Here is a 17,472-nt window from a genome sequence, read left to right as displayed (position 1 = left end):
TGTGTGACATTTAGAAATATTTTGGCCATTACCTCCCTCAAGACATTTTGAGGTCAGGTTTCATTTACAGCCCTCCAGTACTGGTGCATATGAAGTGACCCTTAGCACAGGTTTTAAAGCTGCTGTTGCAGGTAACGGCCAGAGGGCGGCAGCATTTCTGCTTTTCCCAATCTGGTAACTAGGGAAACAGACCATCCCGGCAGTGGTGTTCTTCGGTTATATATTAGAGTGGAATGTGCCCGCAAAAGCTGATGTCTCCTTACTTATGTTTGCTTTATGTATTGAATTTATAGTTTTCTGATTGGAGTCATATTCCACTGTGTACATGGACCACTTCTTCTTTGTGCATTCCTCTGTTGATGGACATTTTCGTAGCTTCCAAGTATTGGCTATGTTAAATATTGCTGTAGTGCAGGATTACCAGCCTGTGTCTTTTCTTTTTGGCTGTACGTGGGCCTCTCATTGCCGTGGACCCTCCCATTGCACAGCACAGGCTCCGGACATGCAGGCCCAGCAGCCATAGCTCACGGGACCGGCCGCTCCACGGCATGTGGCATCTTCCTGAACCAGGGCATGAACCCGTGTCCCCTGCATTGGCAGGCGGACTCTGAACCACTGCGCCACCTTTGACGCCCAGCCTGTGTCTTTTTGATTCTCATCCCCTCAGGCGATAGGCCCAGCAGTGGGTATGCTTGATTGAATGGTAGCTCAGTATTTACCTTTCCAAGGCACCTCATTTTTGTTTTCATTACTGGCTCTTACAATGTCCCACGTTGAACCAAGGGTAGGCATTTCTCCAAAACCCCTTCAGCCTTTATTGTTTGCAGAATTTTTGCTGCTGGGCATTCTGACTGGTGTGAGCTGATAGGTTTTTGTCATTTGGATTTGCATATCTTTAATTATTCCTAATGTTCAGCCTTTTCCCATGCCTTTTTAAATTTCTTGTACAGAGAAACAGAAAAAAACAGAGAGTGCAATTAACCTCTTGAAATAGTCTTCTTGGATGGTTGCCCTCTTTTGAATTTTTTGGTCAATTTTCGACCCCAGGATTGTTTTTGAGGGCAGGTGTCATTCACAGGCCTGCAATGAGTGTGAATATTTAGTGACCATTAGCACTGGGTTTAAAGCTGCTGTTGTTGGAAATGGACACAAGGTGGCGGTATTTCTCCATTCCCACATCTAGTTTCTGGGCAGCAGAGCCTTTCTGGGACCAATGGAATACAGAAGAAGGCATCATTGAAGTCTAATACAGAAAACCATGTCCTGGTGGATGGTAGAATAGCCAGCAGGGTGTAGGAATTAGGGACTACTGGATGTATATCCTCGGTGACTTCACTGACTGTCCTGATATCCTTTACCACGTCCCCAGCAGCCCACGGGGCTGACGTGGTCAGGGCAATGCCAGGTTATGGAGCTCACCTGCGCAACTACCCAGCAGCCCATGGGGCTCTCGTGGTCAGGCCCCTCCCAGGATATGGGGCTCACCTGGGCAGGTCCCCAGCAGACCACAGGGCTCTCATGGTCAGGCTACTCCCAGGTTATGGAGCTCACCTGTGCAACTACCCAGCAGCCCATGGGGCTCTCATGATCAGGCCCCTCCCAGGATACGTAGCTCCCGTGGGCAGGTAGGACAGCAGGGCCGGGAACACAGGAATCGTGCACGTAGCCCTCATTTCAGAGCACCCCAGATGGCCTGTCTCTCAGAGCTGACACAGAGCACGTCAGAGCAGGACTTGAACTAACAAACAGCATCTCCGACAGGTCTGTGACCCTGGGCGTCACTCTGTGCGGCCTCCCTCTGCCTGGTCTTCCAGAGACTTCCACTGCAGATGGGGACCAGGCCTCTGTCTCCACCCATCACCCCTCCTCTCCCTGACTCCTGGGTTCCTCTCATTAAGAGAGTGTCTTCTTGAAGTTGTCTCCCACTCATGGGCCCGATAAAATGATTAGAAAACAAGCCAGAGCTGCAGCCCCTTGTCTATCCTGACTCTTAGGAGCCCACACCTGTTCCTTGGACCTGGCCAGTTCAGCGAGGTCCGTTTTCTGCAGTGTGAGCCCCTGAGGTTTGAGGATTGGCTGAGCTGGGCAGCCTGACCCTGCCGGCCAGCCCTGCCCAGGTGTGCCTGTGTTGAGGTCAATATAAACACCACTCCAGGCAGCAAGAGGCACTGCAGGTATGCCTGACGCCATATTCTCTGCCCCGTCAGCAGTCTCGGGGCTGTGCTGGTGGGAGGGTGGGAGGGGCCACGGCTTTGTGGGTGGTCCGGTGTGAGTGGGGCTTTGCTGGAGATTCTGCAGGAGTTGCCACGCTGCCACCTGCTAAAGAAGAGGATGTGTCACCCATACCTTCGGCTGGAATTTCTCCCCGGGCAGAGGTGAGGAAGGAAAAAAGCAGTGGGGGCCGGGACAGGAGGGGTATCTCAGGCAGGGAAATGGAAAGCTTCCAGAAGAGCGCCCGGGCTCAGGAGCATCCTGGCTGGCCTGCAGGCACGAAGTCGGCCTGCGTGCTGTCGCTGGTGTGGCTCCACGGCCCTTCCTCTAGGCTTTCAAGTCCTTGTACATATTCAGGTGTTTTACCTGGGAAGGGTGGGAACAGTTCAGCAGCAGCTGACCTGGGGCTCCCCTCACGTTTACGCTCAGACGCCTCGGCACGGTCCCCCAGGTTTGCAATGAGGTCGCTTCTTGCGGGGGGCCTGCTGGCTGCATGGGAGATGATTCCCCACCTCTGACCAACTTCAGAATTGTTTACCACTGGAGCAAGTGCCCTGATAGCGTTTTCCTCTGTATAACTGGTGGCTTCTGTTTTTTTTTTTTTTCTTTTTTGGTTCAAGGTAGATTTATTTCTCTTTTATGTATTTATAGATATAAGCATGGAAATAATTCATTCCTATAAATACATCTGTGTGAAGGGAAGAACATTTTTCTGTTTTATTTTTCAATTTTATTTATTTTTGGAAATTTTGAAATTTTATTTTATTTATTTTTTTATACAGCAGGTTATTATTAGTTATCTATTTTATACATATACATGTATACAGGTCAATCCCAATCTCCCAACTCACCCCACCACCACCACCCCATGGATTCCCCCCCTTGGTGTCCATACGTTTGTTCTCTACCTCTGTGTCTCTATTTCTGCCCTGCAACCCGTTTCATCTGTATCATTTTTCTAGGTTCCACATATATGCATTAATAAACAATATTTGTTTTTCTCTTTCTGACTTACTACACTCTGTAGGACAGTCTCTAGATCCATCGACGTCTCTACAAATGACCCAGTTTCATTCCTTTGTATGGCTGAGTAATATTCCATTTTATATATGTGCCACATCTTTATCCTTTCGTCTGTCTGTGGGCATTTAGGTTGCTTCCATTACGTGGTTATTGTAAATAGTGCTGCAGTGAACATTGTGGTGAATGTGTCTTTTGGATTTATGGTTTTCTCTGGGTATATGCCCAGAAGTGGGATTGCTGGATCATATGGCAATTCTATTTTTAGATTTTTAAGGAACCTCCATACTGTTCTCCATAGTGACTGTATCAATTTACATTCCCACCAATGGTGGAAGAGGGTACCTTTTGTCCACACCCTCCCCAGCATTTGTTGTTTGTAGATCTTCTGATGATGCCCATTCTAACAGGTGTGAGGTGATACCTCATTGTAGTTTTGATTTGCATTTCTCTAATAATTAGTGATGTCGAGAAGCTTTTCATGTGCGTCTTGTCCATCTCTGCATCTTCTTTGAAGAAATGTCTATTTAGATCTTCTACCCATTTTTCTATTGGGTTGTTTGTTTCTTTAATATTAAGCTGCATGAGCTCTTTATATATATTGGAGATTAAACCTTTGTCCATTGATTTCTTTGCAAATATTTTCTCCCATTCTGAGGGTTGCCTTTTTCCATTCCCGTATTTTAGCAAAAAAAAATAAAGAAAGAAAAGGAAGCAGAACAGAGATGTGCGTAAAATATGCCTCTTGAAACTGTTGTTTTGAAATATGGACGTCTTTTAAAATTTTGGGTCGATATACGAACCCAGGATTTGTTTTCAGGGCAGGTGTCATTTACAGGCCTGCAATTATCTTGAATATCAACTGACCATTAGCGCTGGGCTTACAGCTGCTGTTGTGTGAAACGGCCACAAGGTGGCAGCAGTTCTCCTTTACCAAATCTGGTTACTAGGGCCACAGAGCCTCAGTGGAAGTCGTGTTCTAGGTTGTAATTTCGAATGGAATGTGCCAGGAAAAAGCCCCTTAAGTTTGTCTCACGACTTCTTGTTCGTTTTTTAAATTTAATTTTTATTTTTTATCACAGCAAGTTTGATTACAATGTTTGGCTTGTTGTAGGTGTGCAAGATGTGGTTCTTTTGCACATATACATATGTCTGTTCTTCCTGGGACCCTTTTCCCATGTACGTTATGACAGAATGTTGAGTAGTCTTCTCTTGGTATTCCGTAGGTGTTTGGTGATTCTATATTTCACCTGTGTTTGTATATGTCTGTTAACCCCAATATCCTAATATATCCAATCCTCACACCTTTCCAGTGGTGAACCATAAGTTTGTTTAATGAATCTGTGATTGCCCTTCTCTGTGGAAATATCTTCACTGGTATCAATTTTTAGGTAACACCTATAAGTGATATCATATGATATGTGTCTTTCTCTTTCTGACTTACTACAAGTCACGTGATTACCTCTAGACTCATCTACGGTGCTGCAAATGGCATTGTGTCCTTTTTTTCCTGGGCTAATATTCTGTCTGTACATGTACCAGTTCGTCTTTGTCCAGTCATCTGTTGAGGGACTTTTTGGTTGCTTCCATGTCATGGCTACTGCAATGCTGCGGCAAAGCACATTTGCCTTCCTGTGTCTTTCCAATTCTGTCTTCTTAGGGTCTAGGCCCAGGAGTGGGCCTGCTGTATCATATGGTAGCAAAATGTTTACCTTCTAGAAGACCCTCCATTCTGTTCTCATTACTGGCTCTTACCAGGTTACGTCCCACTTAAAGTTGAGGTTATGGTCTTCTCCACGACACCTTCAGCGTTTATTGTTTGTAGTATTTTTGCTGATGTTTATTCTGACTAGTGTGAGCTGACACCACTTTGTGGTTGGATTTTCATGCGTCTCATAATCCCTTGAAATTGAGCTTTCTCACATGTCCTTATGTTCCTCAAACTGTGAGTACAGCTTACCTCTTCAAATTGTTTTCATGAAGTATGTGTGACATTTAGAAATATTTTGGCCATTACCTCCCTCAAGACATTTTGAGGTCAGGTTTCATTTACAGCCCTCCAGTACTGGTGCATATGAAGTGACCCTTAGCACAGGTTTTCAAGCTGCTGTTGCAGGTAACGGCCAGAGGGTGGCAGCATTTCTGCTTTTCCCAATCTGGTAACTAGGGAAACAGACCGTCCCGGCAGTGGTGTTCTTCGGTTATATATTAGAGTGGAATGTGCCCCCAAAAGCTGATGTCTCCTTACTTATGTTTGCTTTATGTATTGAATTTATAGTTTTCTGATTGGAGTCATATTCCACTGTGTACATGGACCACTTCTTCTTTGTGCATTCCTCTGTTGATGGACATTTTCGTAGCTTCCAAGTATTGGCTATGTTAAATATTGCTGTAGTGCAGGATTACCAGCCTGTGTCTTTTCTTTTTGGCTGTACGTGGGCCTCTCATTGCCATGGACCCTCCCATTGCACAGCACAGGCTCCGGACATGCAGGCCCAGCAGCCATAGCTCACGGGACCGGCCGCTCCACAGCATGTGGCATCTTCCTGTACCGGGGCATGAACCCGTGTCCCCTGCATTGGCAGGCGGACTCTGAACCACTGCGCCACCAGTGACGCCCAGCCAGTGTCTTTTTGATTCTCATCCCCTCAGGCGATAGGCCCAGCAGCGGGTATGCTTGATTGAATGGTAGCTCAGTATTTACCTTTCCAAGGCACCTCATTTTTGTTTTCATTACTGGCTCTTACAATGTCCCACGTTGAACCAAGGGTAGGCATTTCTCCAAAACCCCTTCAGCCTTTATTGTTTGCAGAATTTTTGCTGCTGGGCATTCTGACTGGTGTGAGCTGATAGGTTTTTGTCATTTGGATTTGCATATCTTTAATTATTCCTAATGTTCAGCCTTTTCCCATGCCTTTTTAAATTTCTTGTACAGAGAAACAGAAAAAAACAGAGAGTGCAATTAACCTCTTGAAATAGTCTTCTTGGATGGCTGCCCTCTTTTGAATTTTTTGGTCAATTTTCGACCCCAGGTTTGTTTTTGAGGGCAGGTGTCATTCACAGGCCTGCAATGAGTGTGAATATTTAGTGACCATTAGCACTGGGTTTAAAGCTGCTGTTGTTGGAAATGGACACAAGGTGGCGGTATTTCTCCATTCCCACATCTAGTTACTAGGGCAGCAGAGCCTTTCTGGGACCAATGGAATACAGAAGAAGGCATCATTGAAGTCTAATACAGAAAACCATGTCCTGGTGAATGGTAGAATGGCCAGCAGGGTGTAGGAATTAGGGACTACTGGATGTATATCCTCAGTGACTTCACTGACTGTCCTGATATCCTTTACCACGTCCCCAGCAGCCCACGGGGCTGACGTGGTCAGGGCAATGCCAGGTTATGGAGCTCACCTGCGCAACTACCCAGCAGCCCATGGGGCTCTCGTGGTCAGGCCCCTCCCAGGATATGGGGCTCACCTGGGCAGGTCCCCAGCAGACCACAGGGCTCTCATGGTCAGGCTACTCCCAGGTTATGGAGCTCACCTGTGCAACTACCCAGCAGCCCATGGGGCTCTCATGATCAGGCCCCTCCCAGGATACGTAGCTCCCGTGGGCAGGTAGGACAGCAGGGCCGGGAACACAGGAATCGTGCACGTAGCCCTCATTTCAGAGCACCCCAGATGGCCTGTCTCTCAGAGCTGACACAGAGCACGTCAGAGCAGGACTTGAACTAACAAACAGCATCTCCGACAGGTCTGTGACCCTGGGCGTCACTCTGTGCGGCCTCCCTCTGCCTGGTCTTCCAGAGACTTCCACTGCAGACGGGGACCAGGCCTCTGTCTCCACCCATCACCCCTCCTCTCCCTGACTCCTGGGTTCCTCTCATTAAGAGAGTGTCTTCTTGAAGTTGTCTCCCACTCATGGGCCCGATAAAATGATTAGAAAACAAGCCAGAGCTGCAGCCCCTTGTCTATCCTGACTCTTAGGAGCCCACACCTGTTCCTTGGACCTGGCCGGTTCAGCGAGGTCCGTTTTCTGCAGTGTGAGCCCCTGAGGTTTGAGGATTGGCTGAGCTGGGCAGCCTGTCCCTGCCGCCCAGCCCTGCCCAGGTGTGCCTGTGTTGAGGTCAATATAAACACCACTCCAGGCAGCAAGAGGCACTGCAGGTATGCCTGACGCCATATTCTCTGCCCCGTCAGCAGTCTTGGGGCTGTGCTGGTGGGAGGGTGGGAGGGGCCACGGCTTTGTGGGTGGTCCGGTGTGAGTGGGGCTCTGCTGGAGATTCTGCAGGAGTTGCCAGGCTGCCACCTGCTAAAGAAGAGGATGTGTCACCCTTACCTTCGGCTGGAATTTCTCCCCGGGCAGAGGTGAGGAAGGAAAAAAGCAGTGGGGGCCGGGACAGGAGGGGTATCTCAGGCAGGGAAATGGAAAGCTTCCAGAAGAGCGCCCGGGCTCAGGAGCATCCTGGCTGGCCTGCAGGCACCAAGTCGGCCTGCGTGCTGTCGCTGGTGTGGCTCCACGGCCCTTCCTCTAGGCTTTCAAGTCCTTGTACATATTCAGGTGTTTTACCTGGGAAGGGTGGGAACAGTTCAGCAGCAGCTGACCTGGGGCTCCCCTCACGTTTACGCTCAGATGCCTCGGCACGGTCCCCCAGGTTTGCAATGAGGTCGCTTCTTGCGGGGGGCCTGCTGGCTGCATGGGAGATGATTCCCCACCTCTGACCAACTTCAGAATTGTTTACCACTGGAGCAAGTGCCCTGATAGCGTTTTCCTCTGTATAACTGGTGGCTTCTGTTTTTTTTTTTTTTCTTTTTTGGTTCAAGGTAGATTAATTTCTCTTTTATGTATTTATAGATATAAGCATGGAAATAATTCATTCCTATAAATACATCTGTGTGAAGGGAAGAACATTTTTCTGTTTTATTTTTCAATTTTATTTATTTTTGGAAATTTTGAAATTTTATTTTATTTATTTTTTTATACAGCAGGTTATTATTAGTTATCTATTTTATACATATACATGTATACAGGTCAATCCCAATCTCCCAACTCACCCCACCACCACCACCCCATGGATTCCCCCCCTTGGTGTCCATACGTTTGTTCTCTACCTCTGTGTCTCTATTTCTGCCCTGCAACCCGGTTCATCTGTATCATTTTTCTAGGTTCCACATATATGCATTAATAAACAATATTTGTTTTTCTCTTTCTGACTTACTACACTCTGTAGGACAGTCTCTAGATCCATCGACGTCTCTACAAATGACCCAGTTTCATTCCTTTGTATGGCTGAGTAATATTCCATTTTATATATGTGCCACATCTTTATCCTTTCGTCTGTCTGTGGGCATTTAGGTTGCTTCCATTACGTGGTTATTGTAAATAGTGCTGCAGTGAACATTGTGGTGAATGTGTCTTTTGGATTTATGGTTTTCTCTGGGTATATGCCCAGAAGTGGGATTGCTGGATCATATGGCAATTCTATTTTTAGATTTTTAAGGAACCTCCATACTGTTCTCCATAGTGACTGTATCAATTTACACTCCCACCAATGGTGGAAGAGGGTACCTTTTGTCCACACCCTCCCCAGCATTTGTTGTTTGTAGATCTTCTGATGATGCCCATTCTAACAGGTGTGAGGTGATACCTCATTGTAGTTTTGATTTGCATTTCTCTAATAATTAGTGATGTCGAGAAGCTTTTCATGTGCGTCTTGTCCATCTCTGCATCTTCTTTGAAGAAATGTCTATTTAGATCTTCTACCCATTTTTCTATTGGGTTGTTTGTTTCTTTAATATTAAGCTGCATGAGCTCTTTATATATATTGGAGATTAAACCTTTGTCCATTGATTTCTTTGCAAATATTTTCTCCCATTCTGAGGGTTGCCTTTTTCCATTCCCGTATTTTAGCAAAAAAAAAATAAAGAAAGAAAAGGAAGCAGAACAGAGATGTGCGTAAAATATGCCTCTTGAAACTGTTGTTTTGAAATATGGACGTCTTTTAAAATTTTGGGTCGATATGCGAACCCAGGATTTGTTTTCAGGGCAGGTGTCATTTACAGGCCTGCAATTATCTTGAATATCAACTGACCATTAGCGCTGGGCTTACAGCTGCTGTTGTGTGAAACGGCCACAAGGTGGCAGCAGATCTCCTTTACCAAATCTGGTTACTAGGGCCACAGAGCCTCAGTGGAAGTCGTGTTCTAGGTTGTAATTTCGAATGGAATGTGCCAGGAAAAAGCCCCTTAAGTTTGTCTCACGACTTCTTGTTCGTTTTTTAAATTTAATTTTTATTTTTTATCACAGCAAGTTTGATTACAATGTTTGGCTTGTTGTAGGTGTGCAAGATGTGGTTCTTTTGCACATATACATATGTCTGTTCTTCCTGGGACCCTTTTCCCATGTACGTTATGACAGAATGTTGAGTAGTCTTCTCTTGGTATTCCGTAGGTGTTTGGTGATTCTATATTTCACCTGTGTTTGTATATGTCTGTTAACCCCAATATCCTAATATATCCAATCCTCACACCTTTCCAGTGGTGAACCATAAGTTTGTTTAATGAATCTGTGATTGCCCTTCTCTGTGGAAATATCTTCACTGGTATCAATTTTTAGGTAACACCTATAAGTGATATCATATGATATGTGTCTTTCTCTTTCTGACTTACTACAAGTCACGTGATTAGCTCTAGACTCATCTACGGTGCTGCAAATGGCATTGTGTCCTTTTTTTCCTGGGCTAATATTCTGTCTGTACATGTACCAGTTCGTCTTTGTCCAGTCATCTGTTGAGGGACTTTTTGGTTGCTTCCATGTCATGGCTACTGCAATGCTGCGGCAAAGCACATTTGCCTGCCTGTGTCTTTCCAATTCTGTCTTCTTAGGGTCTAGGCCCAGGAGTGGGCCTGCTGTATCATATGGTAGCAAAATGTTTACCTTCTAGAAGACCCTCCATTCTGTTCTCATTACTGGCTCTTACCAGGTTACGTCCCACTTAAAGTTGAGGTTATGGTCTTCTCCACGACACCTTCAGCGTTTATTGTTTGTAGTATTTTTGCTGATGTTTATTCTGACTAGTGTGAGCTGACACCACTTTGTGGTTGGATTTTCATGCGTCTCATAATCCCTTGAAATTGAGCTTTCTCACATGTCCTTATGTTCCTCAAACTGTGAGTACAGCTTACCTCTTCAAATTGTTTTCATGAAGTATGTGTGACATTTAGAAATATTTTGGCCATTACCTCCCTCAAGACATTTTGAGGTCAGGTTTCATTTACAGCCCTCCAGTACTGGTGCATATGAAGTGACCCTTAGCACAGGTTTTAAAGCTGCTGTTGCAGGTAACGGCCAGAGGGTGGCAGCATTTCTGCTTTTCCCAATCTGGTAACTAGGGAAACAGACCATCCCGGCAGTGGTGTTCTTCGGTTATATATTAGAGTGGAATGTGCCCCCAAAAGCTGATGTCTCCTTACTTATGTTTGCTTTATGTATTGAATTTATAGTTTTCTGATTGGAGTCATATTCCACTGTGTACATGGACCACTTCTTCTTTGTGCATTCCTCTGTTGATGGACATTTTCGTAGCTTCCAAGTATTGGCTATGTTAAATATTGCTGTAGTGCAGGATTACCAGCCTGTGTCTTTTCTTTTTGGCTGTACGTGGGCCTCTCATTGCCATGGACCCTCCCATTGCACAGCACAGGCTCCGGACATGCAGGCCCAGCAGCCATAGCTCAGGGGACCGGCAGCTCCACAGCATGTGGCATCTTCCTGTACCGGGGCATGAACCCGTGTCCCCTGCATTGGCAGGCGGACTCTGAACCACTGCGCCACCAGTGACGCCCAGCCAGTGTCTTTTTGATTCTCATCCCCTCAGGCGATAGGCCCAGCAGCGGGTATGCTTGATTGAATGGTAGCTCAGTATTTACCTTTCCAAGGCACCTCATTTTTGTTTTCATTACTGGCTCTTACAATGTCCCACGTTGAACCAAGAGTAGGCATTTCTCCAAAACCCCTTCAGCCTTTATTGTTTGCAGAATTTTTGCTGCTGGGCATTCTGACTGGTGTGAGCTGATAGGTTTTTGTCATTTGGATTTGCATATCTTTAATTATTCCTAATGTTCAGCCTTTTCCCATGCCTTTTTAAATTTCTTGTACAGAGAAACAGAAAAAAACAGAGAGTGCAATTAACCTCTTGAAATAGTCTTCTTGGATGGCTGCCCTCTTTTGAATTTTTTGGTCAATTTTCGACCCCAGGTTTGTTTTTGAGGGCAGGTGTCATTCACAGGCCTGCAATGAGTGTGAATATTTAGTGACCATTAGCACTGGGTTTAAAGCTGCTGTTGTTGGAAATGGCCACAAGGTGGCGGTATTTCTCCATTCCCACATCTAGTTACTAGGGCAGCAGAGCCTTTCTGGGACCAATGGAATACAAAAGAAGGCATCATTGAAGTCTAATACAGAAAACCATGTCCTGGTGAATGGTAGAATGGCCAGCAGGGTGTAGGAATTAGGGACTACTGGATGTATATCCTCAGTGACTTCACTGACTGTCCTGATATCCTTTACCACGTCCCCAGCAGCCCACGGGGCTGACGTGGTCAGGGCAATGCCAGGTTATGGAGCTCACCTGCGCAACTACCCAGCAGCCCATGGGGCTCTCATGGTCAGGCCCCTCCCAGGATATGGGGCTCACCTGGGCAGGTCCCCAGCAGACCACAGGGCTCTCATGGTCAGGCTACTCCCAGGTTATGGAGCTCACCTGTGCAACTACCCAGCAGCCCATGGGGCTCTCATGATCAGGCCCCTCCCAGGATACGTAGCTCCCGTGGGCAGGTAGGACAGCAGGGCCGGGAACACAGGAATCGTGCACGTAGCCCTCATTTCAGAGCACCCCAGATGGCCTGTCTCTCAGAGCTGACACAGAGCACGTCAGAGCAGGACTTGAACTAACAAACAGCATCTCCGACAGGTCTGTGACCCTGGGCGTCACTCTGTGCGGCCTCCCTCTGCCTGGTCTTCCAGAGACTTCCACTGCAGACGGGGACCAGGCCTCTGTCTCCACCCATCACCCCTCCTCTCCCTGACTCCTGGGTTCCTCTCATTAAGAGAGTGTCTTCTTGAAGTTGTCTCCCACTCATGGGCCTGATAAAATGATTAGAAAACAAGCCAGAGCTGCAGCCCCTTGTCTATCCTGACTCTTAGGAGCCCACACCTGTTCCTTGGACCTGGCCGGTTCAGCGAGGTCCGTTTTCTGCAGTGTGAGCCCCTGAGGTTTGAGGATTGGCTGAGCTGGGCTGCCTGTCCCTGCCGGCCAGCCCTGCCCAGGTGTGCCTGTGTTGAGGTCAATATAAACACCACTCCAGGCAGCAAGAGGCACTGCAGGTATGCCTGACGCCATATTCTCTGCCCCGTCAGCAGTCTCGGGGCTGTGCTGGTGGGAGGGTGGGAGGGGCCACGGCTTTGTGGGTGGTCCGGTGTGAGTGGGGCTCTGCTGGAGATTCTGCAGGAGTTGCCAGGCTGCCACCTGCTAAAGAAGAGGATGTGTCACCCTTACCTTCGGCTGGAATTTCTCCCCGGGCAGAGGTGAGGAAGGAAAAAAGCAGTGGGGGCCGGGACAGGAGGGGTATCTCAGGCAGGGAAATGGAAAGCTTCCAGAAGAGCGCCCGGGCTCAGGAGCATCCTGGCTGGCCTGCAGGCACCAAGTCGGCCTGCGTGCTGTCGCTGGTGTGGCTCCACGGCCCTTCCTCTAGGCTTTCAAGTCCTTGTACATATTCAGGTGTTTTACCTGGGAAGGGTGGGAACAGTTCAGCAGCAGCTGACCTGGGGCTCCCCTCACGTTTACGCTCAGACGCCTCGGCACGGTCCCCCAGGTTTGCAATGAGGTCGCTTCTTGCGGGGGGCCTGCTGGCTGCATGGGAGATGATTCCCCACCTCTGACCAACTTCAGAATTGTTTACCACTGGAGCAAGTGCCCTGATAGCGTTTTCCTCTGTATAACTGGTGGCTTCTGTTTTTTTTTTTTTTTCTTTTTTGGTTCAAGGTAGATTTTATTTCTCTTTTATGTATTTATAGATATAAGCATGGAAATAATTCATTCCTATAAATACATCTGTGTGAAGGGAAGAACATTTTTCTGTTTTATTTTTCAATTTTATTTATTTTTGGAAATTTTGAAATGTTATTTATTTTTTTATACAGCAGGTTATTATTAGTTATCTATTTTATACATATACATGTATACAGGTCAATCCCAATCTCCCAACTCACCCCACCACCACCACCCCATGGATTCCCCCCGTTGGTGTCCATACGTTTGTTCTCTACCTCTGTGTCTCTATTTCTGCCCTGCAAACCGGTTCATCTGTATCATTTTTCTAGGTTCCACATATATGCATTAATAAACAATATTTGTTTTTCTCTTTCTGACTTACTTCACTCTGTAGGACAGTCTCTAGATCCATCGACGTCTCTACAAATGACCCAGTTTCATTCCTTTGTATGGCTGAGTAATATTCCATTTTATCTATGTGCCACATCTTTATCCTTTCGTCTGTCTGTGGGCATTTAGGTTGCTTCCATTACGTGGTTATTGTAAATAGTGCTGCAGTGAACATTGTGGTGAATGTGTCTTTTGGATTTATGGTTTTCTCTGGGTATATGCCCAGAAGTGGGATTGCTGGATCATATGGTAATTCTATTTTTAGATTTTTAAGGAACCTCCATACTGTTCTCCATAGTGACTGTATCAATTTACATTCCCACCAATGGTGGAAGAGGGTACCTTTTGTCCACACCCTCCCCAGCATTTGTTGTTTGTAGATCTTCTGATGATGCCCATTCTAACAGGTGTGAGGTGATACCTCATGGTAGTTTTGATTTGCATTTCTCTAATAATTAGTGATGTCGAGAAGCTTTTCATGTGCGTCTTGTCCATCTCTGCATCTTCTTTGAAGAAATGTCTATTTAGATCTTCTACCCATTTTTCTATTGGGTTGTTTGTTTCTTTAATATTAAGCTGCATGAGCTCTTTATATATATTGGAGATTAAACCTTTGTCCATTGATTTCTTTGCAAATATTTTCTCCCATTCTGAGGGTTGCCTTTTTCCATTCCCGTATTTTAGCAAAAAAAAATAAAGAAAGAAAAGGAAGCAGAACAGAGATGTGCGTAAAATATGCCTCTTGAAACTGTTGTTTTGAAATATGGACGTCTTTTAAAATTTTGGGTCGATATACGAACCCAGGATTTGTTTTCAGGGCAGGTGTCATTTACAGGCCTGCAATTATCTTGAATATCAACTGACCATTAGCGCTGGGCTTACAGCTGCTGTTGTGTGAAACGGCCACAAGGTGGCAGCAGTTCTCCTTTACCAAATCTGGTTACTAGGGCCACAGAGCCTCAGTGGAAGTCGTGTTCTAGGTTGTAATTTCGAATGGAATGTGCCAGGAAAAAGCCCCTTAAGTTTGTCTCACGACTTCTTGTTCGTTTTTTAAATTTAATTTTTATTTTTTATCACAGCAAGTTTGATTACAATGTTTGGCTTGTTGTAGGTGTGCAAGATGTGGTTCTTTTGCACATATACATATGTCTGTTCTTCCTGGGACCCTTTTCCCATGTACGTTATGACAGAATGTTGAGTAGTCTTCTCTTGGTATTCCGTAGGTGTTTGGTGAATCTATATTTCACCTGTGTTTGTATATGTCTGTTAACCCCAATATCCTAATATATCCAATCCTCACACCTTTCCAGTGGTGAACCATAAGTTTGTTTAATGAATCTGTGATTGCCCTTCTCTGTGGAAATATCTTCACTGGTATCAATTTTTAGGTAACACCTATAAGTGATATCATATGATATGTGTCTTTCTCTTTCTGACTTACTACAAGTCACGTGATTACCTCTAGACTCATCTACGGTGCTGCAAATGGCATTGTGTCCTTTTTTTCCTGGGCTAATATTCTGTCTGTACATGTACCAGTTCGTCTTTGTCCAGTCATCTGTTGAGGGACTTTTTGGTTGCTTCCATGTCATGGCTACTGCAATGCTGCGGCAATGCACATTTGCCTGCCTGTGTCTTTCCAATTCTGTCTTCTTAGGGTCTAGGCCCAGGAGTGGGCCTGCTGTATCATATGGTAGCAAAATGTTTACCTTCTAGAAGACCCTCCATTCTGTTCTCATTACTGGCTCTTACCAGGTTACGTCCCACTTAAAGTTGAGGTTATGGTCTTCTCCACGACACCTTCAGCGTTTATTGTTTGTAGTATTTTTGCTGATGTTTATTCTGACTAGTGTGAGCTGACACCACTTTGTGGTTGGATTTTCATGCGTCTCATAATCCCTTGAAATTGAGCTTTCTCACATGTCCTTATGTTCCTCAAACTGTGAGTACAGCTTACCTCTTCAAATTGTTTTCATGAAGTATGTGTGACATTTAGAAATATTTTGGCCATTACCTCCCTCAAGACATTTTGAGGTCAGGTTTCATTTACAGCCCTCCAGTACTGGTGCATATGAAGTGACCCTTAGCACAGGTTTTAAAGCTGCTGTTGCAGGTAACGGCCCGAGGGTGGCAGCATTTCTGCTTTTCCCAATCTGGTAACTAGGGAAACAGACCATCCCGGCAGTGGTGTTCTTCGGTTATATATTAGAGTGGAATGTGCCCCCAAAAGCTGATGTCTCCTTACTTATGTTTGCTTTATGTATTGAATTTATAGTTTTCTGATTGGAGTCATATTCCACTGTGTACATGGACCACTTCTTCTTTGTGCATTCCTCTGTTGATGGACATTTTCGTAGCTTCCAAGTATTGGCTATGTTAAATATTGCTGTAGTGCAGGATTACCAGCCTGTGTCTTTTCTTTTTGGCTGTACGTGGGCCTCTCATTGCCATGGACCCTCCCATTGCACAGCACAGGCTCCGGACATGCAGGCCCAGCAGCCATAGCTCACGGGACCGGCCGCTCCACAGCATGTGGCATCTTCCTGAACCGGGGCATGAACCCGTGTCCCCTGCATTGGCAGGCGGACTCTGAACCACTGCGCCACCAGTGACGCCCAGCCAGTGTCTTTTTGATTCTCATCCCCTCAGGCGATAGGCCCAGGAGCGGGTATGCTTGATTGAATGGTAGCTCAGTATTTACCTTTCCAAGGCACCTCATTTTTGTTTTCATTACTGGCTCTTACAATGTCCCACGTTGAACCAAGGGTAGGCATTTCTCCAAAACCCCTTCAGCCTTTATTGTTTGCAGAATTTTTGCTGCTGGGCATTCTGACTGGTGTGAGCTGATAGGTTTTTGTCATTTGGATTTGCATATCTTTAATTATTCCTAATGTTCAGCCTTTTCCCATGCCTTTTTAAATTTCTTGTACAGAAAAACAGAAAAAAACAGAGAGTGCAATTAACCTCTTGAAATAGTCTTCTTGGATGGCTGCCCTCTTGAATTTTTTGGTCAATTTTCGACCCCAGGTTTGTTTTTGAGGGCAGGTGTCATTCACAGGCCTGCAATGAGTGTGAATATTTAGTGACCATTAGCACTGGGTTTAAAGCTGCTGTTGTTGGAAATGGCCACAAGGTGGCGGTATTTCTCCATTCCCACATCTAGTTACTAGGGCAGCAGTGCCTTTCTGGGACCAATGGAATACAGAAGAAGGCATCATTGAAGTCTAATACAGAAAACCATGTCCTGGTGAATGGTAGAATGGCCAGCAGGGTGTAGGAATTAGGGACTACTGGATGTATATCCTCGGTGACTTCACTGACTGTCCTGATATCCTTTACCACGTCCCCAGCAGCCCACGGGGCTGACGTGGTCAGGGCAATGCCAGGTTATGGAGCTCACCTGCGCAACTACCCAGCAGCCCATGGGGCTCTCGTGGTCAGGCCCCTCCCAGGATATGGGGCTCACCTGGGCAGGTCCCCAGCAGACCACAGGGCTCTCATGGTCAGGCTACTCCCAGGTTATGGAGCTCACCTGTGCAACTACCCAGCAGCCCATGGGGCTCTCATGATCAGGCCCCTCCCAGGATACGTAGCTCCCGTGGGCAGGTAGGACAGCAGGGCCGGGAACACAGGAATCGTGCACGTAGCCCTCATTTCAGAGCACCCCAGATGGCCTGTCTCTCAGAGCTGACACAGAGCACGTCAGAGCAGGACTTGAACTAACAAACAGCATCTCCGACAGGTCTGTGACCCTGGGCGTCACTCTGTGCGGCCTCCCTCTGCCTGGTCTTCCAGAGACTTCCACT

This window comes from Mesoplodon densirostris, chromosome 18 (assembly GCF_025265405.1).
Source record: "Mesoplodon densirostris isolate mMesDen1 chromosome 18, mMesDen1 primary haplotype, whole genome shotgun sequence".
NCBI lineage: Eukaryota > Metazoa > Chordata > Mammalia > Artiodactyla > Ziphiidae > Mesoplodon > Mesoplodon densirostris.
The sequence above is the reverse complement of the archived record's forward strand: the minus strand, read 5'-3'. Positions refer to the sequence as shown.